The sequence below is a fragment of the Arachis hypogaea genome, chromosome 16 (assembly GCF_003086295.3).
Source record: "Arachis hypogaea cultivar Tifrunner chromosome 16, arahy.Tifrunner.gnm2.J5K5, whole genome shotgun sequence".
In the NCBI taxonomy this organism is placed as follows: Eukaryota; Viridiplantae; Streptophyta; class Magnoliopsida; order Fabales; family Fabaceae; genus Arachis; species Arachis hypogaea.
In genome coordinates, this window is record NC_092051.1 from 95,461,881 (window position 1) to 95,484,005 (window position 22,125).

Here is a 22,125-nt window from a genome sequence, read left to right on the forward strand (position 1 = left end):
TTTGAATGAACCTGTAGGTTTTCAGCTTTGCCATCTAGTTTGCAGTTCTGTATACTGTATTTCTTAGTGTTTTAAGCTTGTAGCTCAATCTGAAACATATCCATTATTTGATTTTTTTTCATTAGTTTCCCAAAAATTCAACCTTTTTTCTTTATGAAATCCTTTTTTCTCAGTCTCTCATTAGCGGTTACCAACCCCCCAAAAAAGAAAAAAAGAAAGTTGCTGAAGTTGCAATGATTTGAAGAAGGGTTATCAATCATAGATGGATAGTAGCAGTGGAATTGAGAGCAATGGGCGTGTGCCACTTTCAGGGGTTGCTGCAGATTATGTGAAATGGTGGTTTAGAGACACTCTGAAAGAAGCTAAAGCCGGGGACATAAACATGCAGGTCTTGGTAGGTCAGATGTATTACAGTGGTTATGGTGTTCCCAAAGATGACCAGAAGGTATGTTCTTTCTTTTATTTTGGCTATGGTTATTAGTTATTACAAATTAATAATGCTTTTCAATCAATTTTCGTTGTATTGGACTTTCTTGAGCTTGTTAAGAGTTTGAAGTTCTGTTGTATTATACTATTTGAGAATGTCCATGTTAATTGACAATAGAATCTTCAGGTGGTGACTATGAAAAATTAAAGAAAAATATTAACATTCTCTATTGGTCTTAATTTTAGTAATGAGATCAATTTTGATGTTGATAATGCATATACACTATTAGGCAATCAAATCTTGTATGTTATATAACTTTTAAGATAATGGGGATAAGATTTAAGAGTCAAATAATTTCAATGACCGAGTTATACATGAATGCACAGTTCTATGCCACTTTTGCAGAATGGCTTAAGTGCTTTTTTGTTTCATTTATTGTTTTCTCTTTTATTTAGTGCACTCTTTCTAACATGAAAGTGAAAGTGCATAAAATTTTTCCGCAATTGAATGGAAGGAAAAGTTTTCATGCAGAAAAAAAACGGTAAAGTGGCATCTTAGGATTTGTCTTTTATGAAACAATCCTGTGCATTTTAACCATACTAGACTACTTTGCTATCATTTTAGCCATACTAGACTACTTTGACAAAGTTGACTCTCAATCAGTTACACCTCTAATTATAATATATACCTTGATAGAGATAAAACCATCGAAGTGAAGGATAGGCCAAGGTTATCACGAATCCAAGCTACTTTAATGTTGACATACTTTTTTAAATGTAGCTATGAGTTAATTAACGAGTATAATATTTTAATTATAGAAAGCAACAAGCGGCATGAAAAGTAGCATCAGATGCATGGCTTTGGTAATTGGCATCACAAGCAAACGAAATTCTGAATTCATGCTTTGCTTGTAAGCCTTTTAAGGTGTCCCTCTTTCACAACTCATTCACCTCTTTTCTATGCCTCCAATATTCTTAAATTATCAGCCAAATTATATGGATTCTTCTGTTTTTTTTTTGCTTTTTCTTTTACAATAATATTTATTCTTCAATTTTTCTTTTTATCTTTTTTATTTCTCCCTGAGATTGGATATCCATTATCAAACATGACTAATCTTTTTTCAATTATACTATATCTACACAAAAAATTTGTTGTCAAGCCTATCCTTCACTTCGTCAAAGTAGTCTAGTATGGCTAAAATGACAGTACTTGAATCCTTTTTATGCAGGAAAGAATGACTCTGCTGAAGCTCCCAGCTGAGAAAAAGTATTCTCTCATGTAATCTATGGAAATATATAATTAGGAAGAATTTGCTTTTGTTTTTCTTGATTAAAATTGGGAACAGTAAAATAATTGAATGGACTAAAGCTGAGATGCAGATGTTAAGAGGCAGTGTTCAAAAACTGCAATTACAAAATTAGAATCTTGCTCAATCAAACACACACATGCTAGCGGTACATTTTACATCTTATACATTCATATTAATATCATTATTTTTACAGGGGTAATAATTTTATCTAGTTGCTCTTGCAGGAGCTTAATTTAGAAATGGAAAGGGTGAGTTTATATATATATATATATATATATATATATATATATATATATATATATATATATATATATATATATATATATATATATATATATATATTTAGATTGCAAATTTAAATTTTATTATCTTGCAATGATATAAACCTTTTGATGAAACTCATTTTCAGATAAAAGCATCGCAACATGAACTTGTATGGAGGGCTGCTTTATTTAAAGGGACCAAGACCAACACTGAGGTTGTAGTGGTATGTTTCTAACATACAATTCTGAGCTTCATTTAGTTTTGTAGCTTAGAAAATGTTTCATGTTAGGAAAAGGTGGAGATGAAGAATGGAAACTTGGCGGATGATGGAGATGATGAAGCAGGAAAACCGTCCCTAGAAGCTAGCTATCACAAACAGAGGAACATGAATAATAGAAGAAGATCCATTAGGCGTAGATGTAAATGCTTGCACGGTTCTCATTCTCTCCTACAAATTTAAATCTATCAAATGTTTCTTTTCTTATACTTTTTATTTAATGGTTCTTGACTTGTTGTAATTTTTTAGCTACTCCTTCCCCATAATCCACCAAAAACTAGACAAAAGGACAAAGGGGAGCCTCTAGAAGAATTGTTTAAGATAATAGCAACTAAAGAAAGAAATAAACATTTACTGTGTTTAGCAAATAACAAATAATTAAGAAGAGGATGCATGCAAGTCTTATCTAATATTGATTTTGTTTTGAAATGTGACAGCTGAGCTTTTGGGATTCGATGATTACATACCACCCTTTACAACAGCCAGTGGTGATGATGTAATACCCGGTCTAACCGAAATTAATTAAATAATGAGTTAAATAGGAGCGAATATGGTTGGAAGATTTGGCAATTGGAATTTGATAATTTAAATATGATATTTAGATTCAGTGAATTTTTCCGAGTCGGAAAACATAGTTTTCTGCGTAAAAGCGCGCAGTAGAATTTTGACCGGCAGTACCGGCTAAAATCTGTCTGGTACTACAGTTGAGAAAATTGATTATGAGTAAATAATATTAAGGAATGAGGAATTATAATTAGGGGAGGTAGAAATTTTTAAAGTGCGATTTAGAGCGCTAATCTTAAAGGGTTTTGGCCCAAAATTGGGCCAACGGACAAAAATAAGTGAACTGGGCCTAAGTGGACCCAAGACCCAACATATATAAACATTAGTTATGAGCATTTCAGCTTATTTTACCCTAAAAGGAAGGGTTGGGGCGCTGATTTGGGAAGAGAGAAGAGAAGAGAGAAAACCTAACTCTCTTTGATCTTCAAACCACCATAACTTGAGCTACGGAGCTCCGATTGACGAGCCGTTTGCGGCCACGCATCGCTCTTCTCATCTTCTACAATTATATCTAAGTTTTGTGGTGAGTATTCCATTCATCTCTGCCCAGTTTTCGAAATTTCCTACTGTTACACGTTTTTGGGTAGTTAGTGTTGAAATCTTGTGATTTTGGGTGTTTAGGAATACTCCAACATGGATTCTAAGCGGGTTATATCCCTACTTCATATGGGCTGAGGTAAGAAGTGCTCAAACCCTTGTGATTTGTCATTTTTATGAGCCCTAGGTTGATGTATGTATGTGATATTGGTTATGTTAGTGTATTTGGTGATGTTGGTGCACAATTGGAAGATTGGTATTGCTTGAGGAGCTTTGGTGAGGCTTGGAGCTAAGGTTGGTGAAGACTTCCAAAGAAGAGGCTCAATTGGTTTGGCTACAAGAGGTACGGTTTAAGTTTCATTTAAGTACCGTGTGGTGTGATGAGAATTTCTAGGCTAGATGCCCCTAGGATTAAGTTTGGATTGTGTAAATGGTTGGTGCTAATATACATAGTTGGTATGTAATATGAATTTAATGATTGGGTTTTGAATTGTGTGGCCTTGTATGCTTGGTGTATTGAAAATTTGATGTATTGGGTAATGAGTATTGATTTGTGGTTTATGCATTTAAATTGTGAAATTGGGCCGGAGGCCGTGAATTTTGGGCCGGAGGCCAGAAAGAGGTAAGGAAGGTAAGTTGACGTGTGCATTATATGATGTCACAAGTGATTGGATAAATTTCAGATAATGAATATATGAATGATTGGGTTGGTTATTGAATAATAAGGTTTGGGGAGTTAGAGTGTGGAATTTGGTAATTTTGGGTGAAATTATGTAGATGAGGTATGTTTGGTTTTGGTTGAGATATATTATGTGGTCATATATGTGATTATGATTATTGATGCCTTAGCTTGATGGTATGATGATGCATTAGAGATACGTATGTTGTGATATATGCTTGAGGAATGATTAAGGTTGATTTGTGGGTGAAACCACGTGATAGTGAGTATGATATTGATTATGTATAATGATGGTTGATTGGAAATAGTGTTGTTGAAATTTGGCATGAGGAAGAGTATATGATATGTAAATGTGTTTGAGTTTGAGCCACTTGGGTGAAGTGGGTTAAAATGGTGGGATGATGTTTTGTGAATTGTGGTAAAGTGTTAATGTGTGAGTTGAGGAGGCTTAATGTTGATTTTGGTATATTTTGATTGATTTCAAAGAAAGGGATGAAATTGGCATGTTTTGGTTGATTTTGAAAAGAGTTGGAAATGGCTTGTTTTGAAAATGGCACTTTGTGATTTTGTGTGAAAACATGGTTTTTGGGCATACTTTGATGGGACATAACTTGGACTGCGAATTTCCGTTTTGTGCCAAACTTGTTTAAAAGTGAAATTGGATCCGCGATGTCCATGCCGTTCGAAGAACGGGCGAAAAACGATTTAAAATGAGAAAGTTATGTCCGTCGGAAGATTGGGGGTTGAATCTGTGAATTATGCAGCTTTTAACTTAGAAAATTTTTAGCAGAATGACCCTCCACGCGTAGGCGTACTTGGCGCGTACGCGTCGTTCTTCAAGAAGGCACCATCCACGCGTGCGCGTGGTGTGCGCGGGCGCGTCGATGCGCTGCACCAAATGGCCAGCCATTTTCCGAGAGTTGTGCCAGAATTGTGCCAGTTTTATGCCTGGGGCACAAGTGCACCCACGCGTACGCGTGGCTGACGCATACGCGCCGTTTGGCTATTTTTCAATCCGCGCGTCCGCGCGTATGACGCTTCTGCGTCGATGAGTTTTGTGGGCATCCACGCGTGCACGTGGAGTGCGTGTACGCGTGGCCCTGTTTTCATGCCAAAGTTGATTTTTGAGTTTTAAAAGCCAAATCTCATGCTTCTAAGCCTCTGATCTCACCCCTTATGTATTAAATCATTATGATATGCCTAGCAATGAGAAAGGAGCTAGGGGATGTGGTAATTTGCTAGTGAAGCAAGGGGAAAAGTTATGATCAATGATGATCAAAGATGATTATATGAGATATGAAGGATGACGGTGGAAGTACCGTGTATGCCATGAGCTGAAGGGCTATATTTATTGATAAATGGCTGGTTCTTGATTGAACCATGAGCCGGATAGCTGAGTTATTGCCGGGTTATGGCAAAGCCATTATTGGTTATGGCTGAGTATAAAAGCATATATGATTAACGAATGAATGTGTTAAATGGATAATAATGGAGAATGTTGAAATGTGAGGTGTGACCCCGGGTAGTAGGCAGTGGCGTTGTCCACTTGCTCCGGGTATGAGACGGGAAAGGATGTTTATGATAAATGAGTTAAATTATGGAGTTTTGAATAAATGAGTATATGTGATATCTGGGTAGTAGTAAGAGTGGTGGTTCATCACGCTTGCTCCAAGTTAATGTTTGAGATCCTGGGCAGTAGCAAGGGTTGTGGTTCATCCCACTTGCTCTAGGTCAGAGATTGTGACGCCTGGGTAGTAGCGGCAGTAGTGGTGAATCCACTCGCTCCAGGTTGAGCTTTTAGACACCCGCCTGGGTAGTAGCCGCAGTAGTGATTATTTCACTGGCTCTGGGTTCAGCGGGCAGTAGCAAGGGGGTTGTAGCTCAAACCTACTTGCTCCGCAAGGGGTGTTTTTGTCCAATGGTTAGCTACCAGGATATGTCGGGTTGGCTATATAACCGACAGATAATATCATCAGCCATAGGACAGGCATTCATCATTTGCATATGTTTGAATTGTTTGGGTTTGCCTGTTTGTTTTGGATTTCTACATCATATATGCCATGTTACTTGACTATGTGCTACTTGTTCTACTTGTACCATATTTGTGTATTACTTGCCTGTATTGCTTGTGTTTGTACAATTGAGAGGCCCCTCATGCTTGTGTCGGTGGATGTTGAGGGCTGTTCTTGATGAGATGAATTGATGATGCGATTGCATCATGATGATGATTATTGAATGAGATAATTTGAACTCCCTGGGTAGACGCAGTGATGTGGTTTCACTAGCTCCAGGTGAAGGTATGATGTATTGATATAGAATTGTTGAGATAGAACAACTGGTGATAGTTTTGCTTATGATTCTGAGTCTGATTCGTGGAAGAGTCAGCGAGTTGGGAAACATGTGAAACATGAATTAGATTTCGCACTCCCTTATGACAGTTGCCTATTCATGAATTAGCGAGAACCTAGGATGGATAATTGGTGAAGAAGTTTAGGATGCTTAGTGAGTTTTTATTGCAGTGCATTGTATTTATTTGACACTTTTACCGTATTGGGAACCCATGGGCCCGGGGTTCTCATTCCGTATATATCTCTTGTTTTTTAGATACAGGTCCAGGTGCTCAGAAGTGAGTTGTGGGTCGTTTGAGAGACGACGAAGATCTTTATTTTCTCTCCTTTGTGTTTTGCTTAGAATCTCTCCACCTTTGTTTTGAAAAGATTATATTATGTATTGAACTCTTTTGAATTTGCCTATAGAGGCTCTCATGTTTCCTTCGGGAGAGATTAGAATATACTGTTGTCAACTACTTTCATACTGTATCCTAGCCGGCCTAAACTTCGCGGGTCGCGACTAGTGGCTATTTACTTATGTTATATATATCTATCTGTTATTTACCTCTTAATCTCCTCTACGCCTTATCCGTATATCGCTTTCGGCTTCACGGTTTATCTTTTGTTGTCGATACGTGAGTGACACGTCTTCGCGATTTTATTTCTACTCTTTTCAGGCTTCTCAATTAATACTCCTTTCGAAATTACCTACTTTTATATATTAAAAATCCACCTGAGAGTCGTACCACCGTAATATCATTGACTTATGACTCGAGCATAAGGATTTTAATATTAGGGTGTTACAGATGACATTCTCAAAGGTGTCAATTATGCTTCTGCTGCTGCTGGAATTAGAGAGGAGACTGGCCAGCAACTGGTTCGTAGTACCCTTCATTATTATTAGTTTTTTGATGAAAGAAGAGTATTATGTCTAAAAATTGTTCATATGAATGCAGGAAGGACGTATTAGTTTTAGTGGACAGGTGCAGAATTACCAAAACACAGTGTCCCAGGTGGTAAATATACTAGGAAGTGAGGACTCAGCTGCAAATTACTTGAGCAAGTGCATATACTCAATTGGGTTGGGGAGCAATGATTACCTTAACAACTATTTCATGCCTCAGTTCTATTCTAGAAGCAGGTAGTACTCTACAGAAGAGTATGCTGATGTTATTCTTCAAGATTATACCAAACAACTTCAAGTTAGTCTCTCTTTATATCATTTTCCATTAAAGTATAAACATAACCACAATAGTTAATATGATGATTTAATTCATTTATTCAGAGTCTGTATAACTATGGAGCAAGGAAAATGGTGCTGTTTGGGGTTGGTCAAATAGGGTGCAGCCCAAATGAGTTGGCCCAAAACAGCCCCGATGGTGTTACATACTTACATGTATTGAAAGAATCAATGATGCAAACCAAATATTCAACAACAAATTGAAATCTCTTGTTGATCAACTCAACACCCAACTCCCTGATGCAAGATTCATCTACATAAACTCCTATGGTATCTTCCAAGATATTATAAGCAACCTTTCAGCCTATGGTAAATTCTTATTCCAAATTAAACATGCTATATGTGATATGCTTCATGATATATGAATGAATTTGATTAAATGATCCAGGGTTCAGTGTTACAAATGCTGGATGTTGTGGTGTGGGAAGGAACAATGGTCAAATAACATGTTTGCCAATGCAAACACCATGTGAGAACAGAAGGGAGCATCTGTTTTGGGATGCATTTCATCCAACTGAGGCTGGGAATGCTTATTTTTCAAGGAATTTTGCATAATAAATAGCTGTCATGTCTAATTATTGGTAAGACTGCATGTTTAATATTTCAAGCATTCATGAATTTCATAGAATTTCTAGCTATTGTTGATACCAAAATAGACTATATTTTAGCAAGACATCTGATGACACATATATCATTTTTTGTTTAAAGGATGATGATGAGGATGAAGATGAGGATGAAGACTATAGCTGATAGTTTTAGTATAGTTGAACAATATACTGGGAATTATAGTTAATGATCAATACACTTTGTTTATGTTTTAAATTATATTGATTTGCTTGTTTATAGTACTTTTCTTTTAGTTTGATTTGCTTGTTTTGAATTATATTTGTTTTTTATTTTTGAAATATTACAAATATTCGAATACAAATTAGATAAAAATTTGTATTAAATTTATATTTATTTTGTATGAAAACAAGTTTATTTTGCAATGGAAAAATTTAAAAAAAATTCTATTTTACCTTACTAACGGATTTACAGATGGATTTTCTGTCTGCATTCAGAGTGTGGGATGATTTTCCAAGGTTCAAATAACAAACGTAAAATCTGTCGGAAAATCTATTGCCAATTACCAATAGAAAATCCGTCGGAAAGTTCGACGTTTCTGGGAAATAGAGAGGAGAATTTACCGAGGAAAAATCTGTTGGTAACTGGTAAAAATCCGTCGGTAAATAATTTCCGATGAGGCTTTCACAGAGGGACAAAATCTATCGATAATTTCGTCGGTAACCAAAAATCCATCTATAATAAAGACTAAATTTGTCTATAAATCTGTCTGTATTAATCCATTTTCTAGTTGTGTCATCCGAACCATACTAAAACTATACCAAGTCCATTTTTGCCCTTGCTAGCTCCCTCTCCAATGTTTTCTTCTCCTCCAGCATGATGGTACAACTCCAAGTTACCACACATACTAACCAGTCAGATATTATATGAGCAAATGGGTTCAAGATATGCCTACTAGCAGCTCAAAAATCTGCCATTGGTAATCACGAATGGCATTAGCAGTGGCTCCGCTTTCTAAGATGGTTTCCTCGAGTTCTTGAATGGTTTGGCTAAGCTTTTCAACTTCCAAAATCTTTTGGCGGTGTATTTTCTCTGGGATTTTGTTTTCCTCCTATTTATGGCAGTTGTTAGTTAGCTGCATTTCAGTTCACAACAAGAAAGAAAAAATGTGAGAAAGGATAGAGATTCTTGCCTGACAAATCTCAATCTGTCTCTTCAAATCCATGTTCTAATTTTGAATTTCCTCAAAAATTAGAGCCCTCTCTAGTGCACTTCGCAAAATCCTCTCTGTTTCTAGCAGTGCTGACTCTTTTGACTTTGTGAGTCGTTCCAAAGCTTTCTTATCTTCCTGTAGTGCTGTGATCTATGAAGCCAAAAGCATGTTACATTATTATTGTTATTATTATTATTATTATTATTATTATTATTATTATTATTATTATTATTATTATTATTATCATCATCATCATCAGTAAGGAAAGTTCATACATTAAATTAATTATTTGACAAATGCATCCTTGCTGGGAGTTACATTATTTGTACCTCATTCTTTTATATTTTAATCTCAGCTTCAAATGGAGCAATGATGCTGTCAATTCGGAGAGAATCATCATCCTTTTGATTTGCATATACCCTTTTAAGAGTTGCTCCTGCCGCATATTGTGTAGCCAATGCACATTTCTTTTCATCTGTCAGTTTTTTGATTTCTAGATTCTGCATGGCAATAGATTTAAAAACATGCATTTAGATATACTAAACATGATCTCAAATTCCATGAAATAACAGGAGCAGACTATACAACACCTTCTGTTTGAGATGATCCTCAGTAACTCTAAGCCTTTCCTCCAGTTTATTAACTGCATTTCTCAACTGGAAGACTCTAAAAAGAATATGTTTTGTAATTATAATGCAACTAAAATACATAGACTGAAACGTAAATACCTCTTCTATGGCGTTATCCTTTTGAGCCTCAGTTAACTTGAAGGTCTTGATTTGACCCTGGCAAGTGGCCAATTCCTTGCTCTTTTCTGCAACAAACATTCTCTTCTTATTCTTTTTGGTGTATGCAAATAAAAAAGAACAACAACAAAATAGAAAATTATAGTGAATCATGCATAAAAAGAAAGTATATCAATATGAATATGAAAGAACCTTTGAGGTGGTTTTGCAAACGATTAAGCTAGCGGGTCTGATGGTTGGACAAGTTGAACAACATCATCTCCATATTGCTCTTCACCGGTCATCACCATATTTTCCCTGCTTTTTTCTCTGACAAATGCACCCACTTGGTTATATATATGCACACAAGTGAAAATGGGTGGGAACAATTGGAGTCAAACCAGAATCATATATGTTCTTTCTCTCTAAATTCTTTTCACTGCTGCATCTAACTTTCAAATTTTAATACATATCATTATATCAATTGCAAATTATGCATTAATTCTTTCTCCTTAAAATCTTCTTTTAAACTAAAAAAAGTTAATAATTAAGCTATTATATTTTTAAACCCCACTTATTGCCTATTATGTTTAGACTGATATATGCCAGTCATTCTGACTAAGTTTAGAGAATGAATAGAAGTAGTTATTCTGAAGAGAAGTACAATTACAGTTCTACCTTATTTTATATTTAATTAGGAAAGGTAGGTTATTTGGATAAGACAAGCATTTCTATAATTGATAGTTAAGCTGCAAAAGCTATGAAGAATTTGGATTTTTACATAAATCTCAATAAGTATTTTCAAACAAGAACATTAACAATTCAACATTAAATTATAATAACTTTAATTCATCACAAGACATAATAAAAGTTGAAACATATATTTACCAAGAGAAGCCAGCTGCTGTTTCTTCCTAGACCCTGGGGGGCGACTTCTACCCTGTTTTTGGCCTTGTTGTGTCATGGTTCTCGGATGAGTAGCTGGCGTTGGAGTCAATGCCAGTGAAACGGTTCCATCCGGCCCATACTTCCTAGGCATACCCCTCTTCTTTTTGACCGGTTCTCCGGGAGGAGCTCTAGAAGGGGCACCAACATTGACACATTGAGACAAAATCCCCGAAGATTCTAATGGCATGGTGGATCCAATGGTACTACCCCCAATGGTTGGTTGAAATTGGAGGTTAGGATTCGACAATGGACCCATACTAGGCGAATTGTGCAAGTCAGGTTGCTATGTTCCAGAACCAGGCATTCTTCTCTATGTATAATAAGATGCAAAACTAGACAACGCCATTTGGTCCCCACGATCCATGCATTCACTCTTCAAGATCCTATAATCTCAAGAATATTTCACTACAAGATTCAAACCACACAATGTTCAATACACTAATCTTTAACACCTAACTCTGTTCTCATAAGCAGTCAACAACAAATTTTAACAGGGGGAAATGCACAAAATCAGAATACTGCATATGAAAATCAATAAAAAATGTCCAAAGTTCTTAAATTATAAGATTAGTAACTGCAGTTTGAGAAGAATAATAGAAGTCCTTCAACCATAAAGTAGAAGATAAAAATTGAAAGCATAACTAACCCTATGAAATAAAGGCAAAAAAATTCTACAATAGTTCTAATCAACCAAAACAGCAAAGACAAAAAGAGAAGCTGGTTTCACACACCTTACCAAACTTTATAGAAAATAACTAAATGGCTTCACATTAAAGATAAAAGACCAGCATGAACTGCAATATGTCCACTCACACACCAACCCATTATGAAAACTTAAACACTAAGCAAAATTCGAAGCCAAACACCCCAAACAACATAAATCAAGCTCATCCAAAAAAAAAAGAATATTTTTTTCAAAATAATAATTTAAAGGGCCAGTTAATTACTTCAAAATAAGTACACATTCTTTCCATTTCCAATTGGCTCTTTACTAAAATCAATGTCAACCTGAGAAGCAAGTTATCATTGTAGTTAAAAAATAAGCATGTTAACATTTTTTGCATTGAATATTGTTAAATTTAGACCAATCTTATGAACAAAGTTATGCAGATTGACATGTACTAAATAGTTTTGCGCTAAGTACCCTTATTTGAAATTTCCAATGCAAGTTGTGCAACCATAGTTGAGTGTGAAAGCCTAGCTGGTTCAAATAATTTTGCAGGCCACTGTATATAAAGTTTAATATAAATATGCTATGCTATGCTAATTTATGACTTCTAATGACTTCTACCAATTAGCTACAGAAGTCAGAAAGAATTGGTAGCAGATATCATCATGTATTTAGTTAGTAAATGAACAAAAACATAATAGAAAGGAATCTAAAGTCAGAAAGCAGAAGGCCATAAACTATAGAATAATAAAGGAGCACAAAAGTAACATGATATCTTTAGCAATCACTGATATCTTTGGCAATCACTTTATAAAAGCCACATTTATTTATTTATAATATTAATAGTAGCTAGCTACTAGAATCCATTATTGTTAGGAAATTATGTCCTACTAATAAGGAGTCATAAAATAGCACATTAACACACCTACAATAGGAATGAATTGAGCAATTTGAGGCATTACATAATCTGTTATTCCATTTGACCAATTTTTGTAGGACATCTTTTAGCAAAGTAAATTAAAATTATCCGGAGAATGCAGCAACAATAAGTGAGGAGAACATCCCAACTGATCCATCGCCAATGCCTAGCCTTTTCTATTCTAGTGTAGCCACTTTGGCTTTGTTCCTGAATATTTGATAGAAATAATAATAAACACCCTGTATCATAAAATTGTCGTCATAATTAAAAAATGGGAAAATCTAAATCAAAATATTGAACAGGTGTCCAGAAAATATATTGCTGGAAAATATTAACCGTTTTTTATAGAAAAGAGTTACATTACAAATCATACAACATTAAACAAAGAAGTCTTTATCAAAGTATTATCTCAGAGGTGATTCAAGTGAATAAGAAACTAGCTTCTTGCTATTTCCAAGTCATTCTCTCATTAAGCTTATTCAATTTCAACAAGAACAGTCTTCAAGCTTGACTTGAATCTATTAACACTGGTAGCTATTGTAATAAAGTGTACATTGCGATGATGTCATTAAACCTTCGATACACAAATTAGAAACAAGTGCTGTACAGTTATAGTTTGGTTCATTTTCTTATATAAATATCTTGAAACTTGTTTGCTACTTTCATAAAATACTTCAAAATCTAAACTTACAATACTGAAACAGAGCCATCAAGGTTATAAGTAATTATCCTCTAGTTGCAAGGATCAACAGAATTACTATCCTAATTCTCCAGGACATTGTGAGGATCATTCAATTCATTCTTTATCGCCATCAAAGCTAGAACTGTTCAGTGAAGAAACAGAAAGAAGGGTAAGAACTAAAACCTCCCATCAATTGATTCACTTGAGCATATGCCACTATGTAACAGGTAATTAGGAAGTACTTAAGAGTTAAGATTCTCAAGGCAAAAAAGAAAAGGAAATAACTGTCACAGAATAGCAACATCATCAATCTTTCAGCTATCATTCCTAGTAATTTCTGGCATAATTAACTTGACCAAAGATCAAAATGAAAAAGGGAAGCGGGGAAGAAAATTAAAGAAAAGGTTAACCTTCATAGTTTATGCCAGAAGGAGAAAGAACAACAGCAGAAATCTCCATCATCAACAGAAGAAGTGAACATAACAGCCATGAAACCAATCTGCTTTGTTCCATGCTGTATTCTCAATTCAGTAACAATGCCTTCCTCCACACACAACAAAAGAACCACACGATTACAAATTTTTTAACTATATGGACTTATTTGAAAATTTGTTACTATCCAAACCAAATGTTATTCTATCGTATATATGCAATAGGATTTAAGTAGAGACAAGCTTGCCTTGGTTAGCTTTAACATCAGTAACAAAATTTTTCTTTCTTCTGATGGCTTTATCACCAATAGAAAAATTGCAGGTGATTCATTAGTAAGACATATGGAATAGAAGAATTGCAGCTAACAGAGCTCTAAGCAGATCACTAAGTTCAACCCTTGTAAAGCATAATCCATAATCGTATTCTCTTAGAAGGATCACTATCACACTGCAGCAAGAAGTAGGAGTAAAAGGAAAAAGATAGTACAGTGAAAAGAAACACCAAAAATTGAAAAACCATGAGGAAAAAAGTTAACAAATTTTAAATGAAACTAATTACTAAAATCAGAAAAAAACAAATCTAACTAAACCTAATCTAATCAAAACCTAAAAATTCACTAATCAGAAAACAAATCTAACTAAACTAATTACTAAAATCAAACTAACTAAACAAAATTAATTGAACTTAATAGAAATTAAAAGAATTTTGAAACCAAAACCTGGAAGCATTGACTAGAGGAGATGATGGCTGTGGCTCTGAGAAGATATACGAGGCAGAACTGAGTGGGGATAAAAGGAGAGAGAGAGGCACGGCGGTGATGGGGACCGACGCTGCTACATGTAGCGCTGGCGTGCTGGAGCTCAGCTGAGACTAAGAGAACAGGAGCTTGAGCTTGATTTGTTCTGCGAACGAGAAAGAATGAGAAAGACAGGGGCTGTGTTCTACTAGTTCAGTGTTTAAAAGAGAGGAGAAGAAGGAGAAGGTAGCTGTAATAGCCCAGACCACCCGCTAGCAAGATATTGTCCGCTTTGGCACACAAGGCCTCACGGTTTTGCCTTTGACGATAGGGATGATAGCCGAAGCCCCCCACACTCATTCGTCAAAATGCGTCATACTAGGGAGAGGTATCCACACCCTTATAAGGCATGCTTCGTCCCCCCTCACCAACCGATGTGGGACCTTACAATCCACCCCCTAAGGGAGCCCAGCGCCCTCGCTGGCACATCGATCCAGGCTCCGGCTCTGATACCACTAAATGTAACACCCTAATTTGCCTAAGCTTTACCTCGCATCGTAAAGCAAAGGATAATCAGAGATTACGACAGTTCTAAGCTCATACATATAATATATAGAAAGAATTAATATAATCTAGAAGCCCGATGAAGGATATAGCTCAAAGTTAGGATATGAAAAGTGCAAAACGTATAAACAGAGCAACTAACTTAAAGCACAAGAAATAGATACAATTTATATCAAAATATCATAGTATAATATCATAAGGATCTAGCCATTACTCGCGGAGTTTAAGCCGGCTAGCCATATACAGACCATACATGAAACAAGGCAGTAAAAATAGCTTATACAAGTTTTGTTCTCTCAATACATGCCTCTAGGCTAAACAAAATACAAAAGTGAGAGATGTGTAGCAAAATAAATCAAGGGACTCAAAAGGTATATGGATCCTCCGCTTCTGTCACTATCCAGGAAACTCACCAAGGTGGGTTGCGACCTGCATCTGAAAAACAACAACAACGTATAGAATGAGAACCGGAGGTTCTCAGTATGGTAACTGTTCCGAGGGTTACCTAAAACTGTAGGTCGATCTCGGACGAGATCCTCTGTACTGGTCAAAGATGACGTGTCCAGATGGTGGGTGGCGGCCGGAGCTGTCGTGTCCGACTTGTTGGACTGGATGCGCTGCTGATCCTTCATCACCGGAGGGTGGTGGTACCTGCAAGGGACTCCGATGCTTAAGTTAGCAAGGGTATTGAGTAGGTTTTTAGTAGAATCAGAGTATGAGTTATACCTGGGTGCTCCAGTGTATTTATAATGGTGTGGAGTGACCTTTTTAGATAAGATAAGTTAGTTATCTTATCTTATCTTTATCTTAGAGTGAGGTCATCTTATCTCCAAGGGAACCGCCCTTATCTCTGTAGGCTTGGGCCGCCTTTGGATTTGGGTCGTGTTCCTCTATCTGGGCCCTTTACTGGGCTTTTCTGGCAATTTGGCCGATCTCTTTGAGAAGATGTTGGATGGTCTGACCTAAAGAGGTCGGTCGCTTTGTTACTGAACATCACGGGTCGGGTAGCTCGACCCAGGGTGTGAACAGTGCCCCTACTCGAGCTCGGTCTTTTTCTTTTTTGAGATCGAGCCTTAGTTTTAGGACTTCGATCCTTCTTGGGTGAAGCCAAACTCGAGCATTTTTTGACTTCTTTCTTTGTAGAATCTTCCTTTTTTGAACGTGGAACGTTTTTCTCCTCAAGGCGTGTCCTTTTGTATTAGTGCTCCGTTCTTGGGAACGGGCGAGGTTTTAATACCCTTATTAATTGCTTTTTAATGCTCCATTTCCCTTAGCTCTTTATTTTGAATTTTACATACAAAAAACGGTTTCTCTTCTTCACCTTTCTTTGTAACTTCCTCCTTTATTCTCTCACCTTCTGTTTTTGCCCAAATTTTTGCATTGCAACGTCATTTGGTGATCTCTGGTTATTTTCTTTGAAAGGTGATTCTGTCTCTTCGTCTTCAATCTCTTTCGAAGCTTCCCCCTTGGTCCAGGTTTGGTTTTTCTTCATCTCGCCGTTCCTTTTCTTTCTTTTGTTTTGCCTTCGGTTCTTGGTAAAGTTTTGGTTTTGCTTGAATGTATGTTTGGAAAGCTTGAGTCTTTTTGCGTTGTCGTGTTTGCTTGTCGCTGTGCTGTATGTTTTTCTGGTATTTTATGAACCCATTTTACTTTGCCCAGAAGGTTGCTCCTTTTGATGACTTTCGCTATGTTGATGATTTCATTGATGATCCTTTTGAGATTTTTTCTAGTGGCTTGTTTGTTTGGGGTATTCCTGGGAGATGTTGGACGAGGTCGAGCAGGCCTTTGTGACTGTGTTGGAGGAGAATTGGGGGGAACCTCCCTATCTTGATACCAAAAAATTTTTAGGGGACCCCTCACTCCTTCGAGATGAGCTGGGTAGTGTTTAATTTTGGCTTACCTCGTTTTGTTGAGTTTATTTCTTTACGAGCTCTTTATAAAGATTTGTAACTTGGTTTCCTACTGTGATGTTTTGTTTGCAGAGATGATTAAGAATAAGGAATCTATGAAGGCCTTTAAGAGGGCAAGAAAGGCTACTGCAGCTCAAAACATCTCAACTAAGGCGGCCGGTGAGGGATCATCTCAGGTTCAGTCGAAGCCGGCCATACCGAACTCGCCGGGGGTGAGGAAGGTAATCCCTACTCCTCGGGTTCGTTTGGCTGATCCTCCTCAAGTTTCTGTTGCCACTTCTGGTGCTCCTCCGAATAAAAAATAAAAAATAATTGAGCCTTTCAACCTTGATGCTCCTGACTTTGACGCAGTTGAGTTTGTCGATTAGCAGATTGGTCCTTATGGTACCATTCCTACCGACGATGTCTCTCTCCTTCGCCACTTGGATTTTATTACTCGGAGTAGCGTCAAGATGGCGCATATGGGAGCTGCCCTGTACCGAACTGCCCAAGACCTCCCTCTTCATGCTACCAAAGCTTTTATGGAGGAGGCTAAGCAAGAGTTCGACCATATGAAGGGTTTAAAGGAGGAGCTCCAAGTGAAAGTGACCAAATTGGAGAAGGAGTTGGAGACCGAAAAGACTAGTTCTGTTGCCTTGGTGGCTTCTGTGAGGTTGGCTGAGGATACCACTTTGAGGCACAAGGATAGCTATGTGACGGCCTATAGGGAAGTGATGCGTCTCAGGGAGGAATTAGAGTCTTCCTGGGTTGATTATGCTGAGCTCCAGGGTCACCTTGTAGGCAGCGTAAATGCTGCTTATGAGAACCTGAAGGAGCAAGTTCGAGTTCTTGCTCCCGAGGTCGACCTTACTCTCTTCATTCTGGACAATGTTGTAAAGGATGGCAAAATTGTCCCTGACGACCCTGATGACGACGATGTTGAACCTCCCCCGGTGCTTGCTGCCAAAACCTCCGAAGTGCCGACTTCTTCCGCTCCTTCAACTGAGGTCGATCATCCCGTGTCAGATCCTGACTGTCAAATATTGAATCGAGATGATAGGACTGTGGATGCTGTGCCTATTCAGACTCGCCCTCCTTCACCTCATGCTGCCGAGGAGCCTTCGGGTCTTCCCTGATTATGCGAATGCTTTGTGTAGATAGCCCGTCTTGTGGGCTTTTTTATACTCTTTATTTTGTAAATGATGTTAGCTAACTGTTGACACTCTTTTAGTTGCTTGTTTAGCAACTTTATTTTGAAAAACAAAGTAGTTTCCAAGCTTTTGGGGATGATTTTGGTGGCCTCTGAAGCTTGTTATTATTATAACTTTATGCTTTTATATTATGTCTGTCTGCACTCGGCTTGGCACCTTTCTAGGTTTTGTGAATGCTGGAACCTTTCATTGTCCGACCTCTTTGGATAGGCTTGGTTCCTTTGCTTTGTATAACACTTAAGGTCTTTCGGGAGGCCGATTTCGTCATGTCGGTTTTGTCCGAATTGTTGTTAGTGATCCTCTTTGGACCTTGTTTAGGTCTTTTTCAGGGATTACTTTTGTGATCTCTTGTTTTGCGCAGACTTCATCATGTCGGGCTCTTTTTAAGTTATTTTTTATAATCCTCTTTCTTGGACCTTGTTCGGGCCTCTTTCAGGGATTATCTTTATAACTTTTGTGTCTTTGGGCCGACTTCGTCATGTCGGGCTCTTTTTAAGTTATTTTTTGTAATCCTCTTTCTTGGACCTTGTTCAGGTCTCTTTCAGGGATTACTTCTATAACTTTATGTTTTTGGGCCGACTTTGTCATGTCGGGCCCTTCTAAGTTTTTTTTGTAATCCTCTTTCTTGGACCTTGTTCAGGTCTCTTTCAGGGATTACCTTTATAACTTTCGTGTTTTTGGGCCGACTTTGTCATGTCGAGCCCTTCTAAGTTATTTTTGTAATCCTCTTTCTTGGACCTTGTTCAGGTCTCTTTCAGGGATTACTTCTATAGCTTTATGTTTTGGGCTGACTTCGTCATGTCGAGCCCTTCTAAGTTATTTTTGTAATCCTCTTTTTTGGACCTTACTCAGGTCTCTTTCAGGGATTACTTTTTATAACTTTTAGGTTTTAGGCCGACTTCATCATGTCGTGCCCTTCTAAGTTATAGTAATCCTCTTTTATAGGGTTGGCCAAACCTCTTTCCATGGTTTACTTATAACTTTGGTTGACTGGTCCAACTTCTTAACGTCGGCCAGCCTTTAAGTTATTATTTAGCAATCCATCTTATCAAGATCTCGTCAGGTCCTTTCTCCGGATCACTTTCGATAACTTCTTGCATTATTCCATTTTCATCTTTGCTGATTTGTAGAAGTTGGGTTCAATCCTCATTTGGTCGACCTTTAGATGAATTTGATTTTCATCTCTGTTGGTCTTTATCGTGATCGCGCAGTGAATTTGTTTTTCACTTTCTGCCGATCTGTTGCTTTATAATCGGGCGATGAATTTTTCATATTAATGCATCTTGAGAACTTGTAGAACATTTAATATATTTTATTTAAAAGAAAATGCAAATATGTACATGCAGAGTTTTTATCCTTTTAAGTCAGATAATTTGTGGATCTCAACTTGGTGCCTCATTAAAAAACCTTTTCAGGAAAAAGAGTGCATCCTATGCCGAGATCCTTTACCATCCCTAGCTATAGTACCTTCTTAGATTGCAGGCGTGCCATGATCTGGGAAGCTCTCGGCCCTCGAGTTCGGACAGTCTGTAGTATCCCTTCCCAAGTACTTCTATGACTCGGTAGGGTCCTTTCCAGTTTGCTGCCAGCTTTCCTTCTCCAGGTCGAGTTGTTCCGATATCATTTCAGATTAGGATGAGATCATTCTCAGCGAAACCTCGTGGCACTGCCTTTTGATTATATTTGGAAGCCATTCGACGTTTTAGTGCTTCTTCCCTGATCCGAGCTCTTTCTTGGATTTCAGGAAGTAGGTCGAGCTCTTCCCTTTAAAGTTGGGAGTTAGCCTCTTCATTGTAATGGACCACTCTAGGCGACCCTTCTTCGATCTCTACTGGGATCATTGCCTCCATTTCGTAAGCTAACCGGAAGGGTGATTCCTTTGTGGTAGAATGTGGCGTTGTTCAATATGCCCATAGGACTTGTGGGAGCTCTTCAGCCCAGGCTCCCTTTGCGTCCTATAATCTTCGTTTTAGCCCAGCCAATACCACTTTGTTGGCGGCTTCAGCTTGTCCGTTAGCTTGGGGATGTTCTACGGAAGTAAATTGGTGTTTTATATTCAAGTCGGCCACTAACTTTTTGAAGCCTGCATCTGTGAATTGGGTGCCATTATCTGTGGTGATGGAGTATGGGACCCCGAACCTTGTGACAATGTTTCTATATAGGAATTTTCGACTTTTTTGAGCAGTGGCATTAGCTAGGGGTTCTGCCTCGATTCACTTTGTAAAGTAGTCTACCCCTACTATGAGGAATTTAACTTGTCCCGATCCCTGAGGGAAGGGTCCGAGAAGGTCGAGTCCCCATTTTGTAAATGGCCATGGTGAGGTTACGCTGATGAGTTCCTCTGGCAGGGCGATGTGAAAGTTGGCATGTTTCTGACATGGTAGATATGTCTTTACAAATTCTGTGGCCTCCTTTTGTAGAGTTGGCCAATAAAATCCTGCCCGGAGTACTTTTTTGGTAAGTGCTTATGCTCCGAGATGGTTGCCACAAATGCCACTGTGTATTTCTTCTAAAACTTCCTTTGTATTGGAAGTTGGCACACATTTTAACAATGGCATTGAAATCCCTCTTTTGTATAGAGTATTATTTATGATAGTGTAGTGTTGTGCCTCTCACTTTAACCTCTTTGCCTCCTTTTCATCTGTGGAGAGTGTTTCTGTTTTGAGGTAGTTAATTATGGGGTCATCCATCCTTGATCTTGACCTGTTATGGCTAGGACTTTTTCTTCTTCCGAGATGGATGGACTCTGCAATATTTCTTGGATGAGGCTCCTATTGTTGCCCCCTGGTTTGGTGCTGGCTAGCTTTGAGAGTGTGTTAGCTCGGGCATTCTGTTCACGGGGTATGTGGTGGATCTCATATTCCCGAAGTTGTCCAAGCTGTTCCCTAGTTTTACCCAGGTACTTTTTCATAGTGGGATCCTTAGCTTGGTAGCTCCCCGTTATTTGTAAAGTGACCACCTGTGAGTCGCTGAAGATAATGAGCCTTTGAGCCCCGACCTCTTTAGCCAGCTTCAAACCAGCTAATAGTGCTTCATATTTCGCCTGGTTGTTTGAAGCAGGGAACCCGAATTTGAGGGAAAGTTCAATTTGGGTTCCTTGGTTGCTTTCAATTATCACACCTGCGCCGCTTCCAGTTTTATTTGAGGAACCGTCCACATAGAAATTCCATTCTGTGGGGGTTTCTGGAATGTCTGTAAATTCTGCAATGAAGTCGGCTAAGTATTGTGATTTGATGGCTATCTGAGCTTCGTATTGAAGGTCGAACTCAGACAACTTGACTGTCCATTGCAAGATTCTGCCTGCTAGATTTGTTTTCTACAATATCCATTTTATGGGCGGGTTGGTCCGAACCTTAATAGTGTGAGCTTGGAAGTACGGGCAAAGTCGTCAAGATGTTAGTATGAGAACATAGGCAAATTTCTCTATTTTTTGGTAGTTCAGCTCGGACCCTTGTAGTGCTTTACTGATGAAGTATACAGGTTGTTGCCCCTTGTCGTCCTCTCGGACTAGTGCTGAGGCTACTGCCTGACTTCCTACTGCGAAGTATAATATGAGTGGCTCTCCCTCTCGTGGTCGAGTTAGGATAGGCGGTTTCCCCAGGAATATTTTGAAATCTTGGAAGGCTTGCTCGCACTCCGTTGTCCATTCAAACTTCTTTCCCTTTCTTAGAGTGGCATAGAAGGGGAGAGACCTTATTGCTGATCCCGCTAGAAATCTGGACAGGGCTGCCAACCTCCCGTTGAGTTGTTATACCTCTTTGACACAAGTTGGGCTCTTCATGTCGAGTATGGCTTGGCATTTATCCGGATTTGCCTCGATTCCTCTTTGTGTGAGCATAAAACCCAAGAATTTGCCAGCTTCTACTGCAAAGGTGCATTTTGTAGGATTGAGTCGTATGCTATGCTTTCTTATAATGTCGAACACTTGGGCCAGGTCAGACAATA

The 22,125-nt window shown here is 38.0% G+C and overlaps 2 pseudogenes; one reads left to right on the forward strand and one right to left on the reverse strand.

Annotated features, from left to right (window-relative positions):
• Positions 1-382: 382 nt before the first annotated feature.
• LOC112757239 (GDSL esterase/lipase At5g45670-like) lies at positions 383-8,182 on the forward strand (annotated as a pseudogene).
• Positions 8,183-9,006: 824 nt separating this feature from the next.
• LOC112757240 (microtubule-associated protein 70-5-like) lies at positions 9,007-11,333 on the reverse strand (annotated as a pseudogene).
• Positions 11,334-22,125: the final 10,792 nt, after the last annotated feature.